This window comes from Capra hircus, chromosome 18 (genome assembly GCF_001704415.2).
Source record: "Capra hircus breed San Clemente chromosome 18, ASM170441v1, whole genome shotgun sequence".
Lineage (NCBI taxonomy): Eukaryota > Metazoa > Chordata > Mammalia > Artiodactyla > Bovidae > Capra > Capra hircus.
Window position 1 is genome coordinate 58,629,791 of NC_030825.1, and position 6,066 is coordinate 58,635,856.

A 6,066-nucleotide genomic window follows, 5' to 3' on the forward strand; every position below is an offset into this window, starting at 1 on the left:
ACCCATTCCAGTCCATTTTAGTTCACTGATTCCTAAAATGTCAATGTGCAGTCTTGCCATCTCCTGTTGACAACTTCCAATTTACCCTGATTCACGGACCTAACATCCAGGTTCCTATGCAATATCATTCTTTATAGCACTGGACTGTACTTCCATCACCAGTCACATCTACAACTGGGTGTTGTTTTTGCTTTGGCTCCAGCTCTTCATTCTTTCTGGAATTATTTCTCCACTGATCTCCAGTAACATATTGGCCACCTACTGACCTGGAGAGTTCATGTTTCAGTGTCCTATCTTTTTGCCTTTTCATACTGTTCGTGGGGTTTTCAAGGCATACAGAAGTAGTTTGCCATTCCCTTCTCCAGTGGACCACGTTTTGTCAGAACTCTCCACCATGAGCCGTCTGTCTTGGGTGGCCTTACGTGGCATGGCTCATAGTTTCATTGAGTTAGACAAGCATATGTGATCGGATTGGTTAGTTATCTCCCACTGAAACGTGAAACTGTGTTCTGATCCTGGAGCCAAAGAATGAATTCCGCAAACTCAAAAACACTCACACAGGCAGAGTTTATTTTAAAAGATAGAGATACAAAGTTCTCAGCATAGACAATGAGAGGGTGTGACATAACCACAAAGATGGGAATAACAGCAGATTTGCATCTTTATTAGGATTGATCTGTTCTTATTTGGTTGGCTTGGGGCCAGAGGTGTGTGATTTCTGACCAATCAGTTTAAATGTCCCAATGTCCAGTGTGTCATTTGTATGCCTTTCTTGGATCCCCCAGTTTCTCAGAATCTCCAGACCTTGCGCTGCCATCTGTCGACCCTTTCAAAGACCCCACATCATTATTTAGGGACCAAATGCATCTTTAAGTGCTAATGACTATTCTAATAGAAGATAAAATAACCCAAACAATTGAACTGCGGACACGAAGCAAGCATTTTTACATCCAAAAGAGTTACAACTTCCTATCACTGAAAAGTGTATATATTATACTTTTAAAAAGGTTTATTCATTTATTTACTTATTTTTGGCTGTGCTGAGTCATAGTTTCGGGGAGCAGGGTCTACACCTCCAGTTGTGGGACTCAGGCTTCCCGTTGGGGTGGCTTCTCTTGTTGTGGAGAACAGACTCTGGACCCACAGGCTTCAGTATTTGCCACTGTGGGCTCGTGGCTCAGTTGTGGTTCTTGGACTTAGTTGCTCAAGGACATGTGGAATCTTCCCAGACCAGGGATCAAACGAGCGTCCCTGCATTGGCAGGTGCGTTCTTAACCGCTGGACCACCAGGGAAGTTCCATGCATAGATTTTTAAAAGCAAATCAATAGTAACATTTTATGAGGTGGTATTCACCATGACACGGAAGTACTAATGGTAGTTTTGGAGGTGTGAACTTTAAAAAGATGAGACGAAGAGGAAAACTAAATGATGCTGGATGATAAAGTAATGTGGCCCTGGAGCCTCCTTCTTGTGCTGGAGAGAGGAAGTGCTGTTGACCGTCCTAGACCCCAGGACAGTGGGAGGAGGGCTGGGGAGATGACTCCTGGCCCCACCAGCATGGGCACCAGACAGATACCCAGGAAAAGGCCTTCTCTGGTGAAAATGAAGGGTGAGTTTTTGCAACATGATACCTAATATCTGAGTGAAGCTATTTCCTGTCCTCAAGGACCATTTTTTCCTGCTGTCCCCAATATATACACAAGAATATGATTGTATGTAGTACTGGGAAATGCAGGAAGATATCTACCAGAAAGAAAGCATTTTAAAACTTTCCCGTGGACAACTGCATCAAAGAGAATAAAATACCCAGGAATAAATTTCATCAAGGAGAAAAGACATAAGCCATTGATGAAAGAAACTGAAGAAGACACAAAGAAATTGAAAGCTATACCATGCTAACAGAAGAATGAAAATTGTGAAAATGTCCATTGTAGCCTTGCAATACATATTCAATTCAATCCTTATCTAAAATACCCATGGCATTTTGAAAAGGGCTAGAACAAATAATTCCAAATTTTATTGAAGCCATCAAAGACATCAAGTAGTCAAAACAATCTTGAGAAAGAAGAACAAAGCTGGAGGTATGATACTCTCTGATATCAACTCTACTACAAAGCTATAGCAATTGACTACAGTCATTAACACTGTATATGCTGGCAGCTGGCAACTAGGTCCTGTCATGGTGATCATTTTGGAATATATTTTGTGGAGGGGCATTCTGTTGTACACCTGAAACTAACATAAATGTTATATATCATCTATACTTTAATTTTAAAAAGATATTGAGATATGCAAAGATTTCATAAGTGGACAGACAGCACACTGTGTACAAATGAAAACACTGATGAGAGGATTTCATAAAATAATTTTTAGACTCCTGCACAGCAAAGAAGAGAGAGAGAAGAGGGGGAGAGAAAGTCACAAGTCAAAAGACTCACTTTGTAGAGGGTAAAGTAGAAGTTTGGAATTACCATGTACCACTACTATATATAAAGTAGATAACCAACAAGTACCAAATATATCACACGGGGAACATTACTCAGCATCTTGTAGTAAGCTATGATAGAAAGCAACCTGAACAGAATATATATGTTATATATATTATATATGGAAAACAACCTGAACAGAATATATATATATGTATATGTATGTGTGTGTGTGTGTGTGTATGTATATATATACAGAATCAACTTGCTGCACTGTGAAACTAACACAACATTATAAAACCATTAACTACAATTTTTAAAAATACACATAAAAAATAAAGAACTCAAACCTTTTTATTTTTTCAAAACAGACTGCCCAATTTTTATTATTAAATAAGTGAGAAACCAAACAGGGCATTTCACAAAAGCAAAGTCAAATGGTTCAACATCTTTGTGCAATGGTTGTTGCTGAGCCGTGTAAGATGCCTGGATTCTTGGCCTCCAGAAGAGAGGAATTCAATCTGGGGCAAGGCTTGATCCCACAGAGCTCTTGTGTAATAAAGTTGTATTAAAGTATAAAAGAGATAGAGAAAGCTTATGACATAGACATCAGAAGGGGGCAGAAAGAGTGCCCCCCGCTAGTCTTTAGGTGGATGTTATATAGCTACTAGCAGGCTGCTAATTGGAGAAAAGAAATGTCTCAAAACTCAGAGACTGGCATCAGGCCCCTCACTCAGAACACGCATTCTGAGATAACATTGGCACAAGGTGAGTTATCCCTGGGCCATAAAATGATTGACATGAATCTTGAAGAAATGCAGGTTTCCAAGCAAATACAGTCTCATTAAAGTATGTAGGGAACAAGGTATAAAGAAGGTTGAGAAGTGCTTGCAAACGAGACTCTCAACCAGGGCTGAACATTCTTGCAAACGAGATGTTCAGCTAAGAATCCTGTTTGTTCCCATGGGAAAAGAACATTTCTTGCACACAAGGATGTTTCTGTGATTCCTCAAAAGGAACAGACCCTGGGACAAAACGGATTCTAAGTTGATGAAGAAGTTCCCCAAAACAAAGTCTTAGCTGCAGTAAATAAGTCAAGGTAAAGGTTATCTCGCCCTGCGCCTGCGCACTGTATAGTCTCTGAATCATAGTGCTTGGCAGCTTGCCCTGTAGGTTGTTGTGCAAGGGATATAAAATAAAGCAGCTGTAAGAAGCAAGTGTTAAAATATAAAGATTCAAACCACTCTGCAGTGTTGGTGTTTCATTCCATCGCCAGCAAAGTAGCTTAGAGAACATCTGCATGAGTAAAACATACTGGTTTGTCAAGTCAGTTCTGAGTTTTAGGTGGAACCAACTTGAAGACAGAAGTGAAGTGAAAGTCGCTCAGTCATGTGTGACTCTTTGTGACCCCCATGGAATTCTCCAGGCCAGAGTACTGGAGTGGGTAGCCTTTCCCTTCTTCAGGGGATCTTCACAACCCAGTGATGGAACCCAGGTCGCCCACATTGCAGGCAGATTCTTTACCCACTGAACTATGAGGGAAGCCCATAGCCTGGAGACAAAAATTCAAAGAGCTGACTCATTTGAAGAGACCCTTATGCTGGAAAAGATTGAAGGTGGGAGGAGAAGGCGACAACAGAGGGTGAGATGCTTGGATGCCATCACTGACTCAATGGACATGAGTCTGAGTAAACTCCGGGAGTTAGTGATGAACTGGGAGGCCTGGCATGCTGCAGTCCATGCGGTCAAAAGGAGTGGGACACAACTGAGCAACTGAACTGAACTGAACATAGTTCATTAACATAGCTTAAGACAAACATTTCCATAAGAAAAATGCATTAGTTAGTTCAAAGTCTGAGAAAAGTTAAGTTCAAGTGGAACCAGGTGTCATCATGGCAACAAAGAATTTTAAAAGAAATCTCTTTTTAAATTTGTACAGATAAGGGGAAAAAATCTAACACTTGTAGTTTGTTTCCTCCTGCTGCTTAAGGAGAGACAAAAAATGTCTGAAACTTGCAGCCTATTTCCTCCATTCAGTGACCCCTGGCCTTCCTGCCTTTTACCCTGTCAATTGCACCAAACGGAAATAAATGAAAAGGGCAATGAGATACTACCAAGTGGAGTGCAGCACTGAAAACTGAGCCTGCAGGTAACACAAGTGCAGCTGAGGTTGTAAAAAGCTCAGAGCCCTCATATATGGTGCTGGGATGGAAACTGACTTGGCTAATGACAGAACTCTTTGAGATTGCCTTCCAGAATTAAATAAATGCTGACCTTATGGCAAAACACGTCCACACCCACCAGGAAAGAAGTGCTGTGCTGCTGTGATGTGCTTGTTCCCTCAGTCATCTCCCACGCTTTGTGACCCCATGGACTGCAGCCCGCAAGGCTCTTCTGTCCATGGGGATTCTCCAGGCAAGAATACTGGAAGTCAGTTGCCATGCCCTGCTCCAGGGGACCACCCCAACCCAGGGATCATACCCCAGTCTCCCCCATTGCAGGTGGATTCTTTACCAGCTGAGTCACCAGGGAAGCCCAAGAACACTGGAGTGGGTAGTCTATCCCTTCTCCAGGGGAGCTTCCTGATCCAGGAGTTGAACCAGGTCTCCAGCATTGCAGGCAGACTCTTTCCTGACTGTGTGGATCTCAACAAACTGTGGGAAATTCCTCAAGAGATGAGAAGACCAGACTACCTTACCTGCCTCCTACAACCTGTTTGCAGGTCAAGAAGCAACAGTTAGAACCAGACATGGAACAAGAAACTGGTTCAAAATTGGGGAAGGAGTATGTCGCAGCTGCATATTGTCACCTTGCTTTTTTAACTTATATGCACAGTACATCATGAGAAATGCTGGGCTGGACGAAGCACTAGCTGGAATCAAGATTGCCAGGACAAATAACAATAACCACAGATATGCAGATGACACCACCCTTATGGTGGAAAGTGAGAAGGAAACTAAACAGCCTCTACGTGAAGGTGAAAGAGGGGACTGGAAAAGCTGGCTTAAAACCCAACATTCAAAAAACTAAGTTCATGGCATCTCATCCCATCACTTCATGGCAAATAGATGGGGAAACAATGACAGAGTTTATTTGGGGGGGCTCCAAAATCATAGCAGATGGTGACTGCAGCCATGAAATTAAAAGATGCTTGGAAGAAAAGCTATATTTTCTTCCAAACCTAGACAGCATATTGAAAAGCAGAGACATTACTTTACTTGATAAAGTTCGGTATAGTCAAAGCTATGGTTTTTCCAGTAGTCATGTATGGAGGTGAGAGTTGGACTATAAAGAAAGCTGAGTGCCAAAGAATTGATGCTTTTGAACTGTGGTGTTGGAGAAGATTCTTGAAAGTCCCTTGGACTGCAAGGAGATCCAACCAGTCCATCCTAAAGGAAATCAACCCTGAATATTCACTGGAAGTGTTGCAGGAAGAGGGACCCCTTCCAGGGCCTGAAACTGGGCTCTTGTCCTAACACTCAGAAATGAATTGTCCGAGGAGGCACATGTGCTGACAAAGCAAGAGATTTTATCGGGAAAGGGCGCCCGGGTGGAGAGCAGCAGGGTAAGGGAACCCAGGAGAACAGCTCTGTCACATGGCTTGCAGTCTTGGGTTGTATGGTGATGGGATTAGTTTCC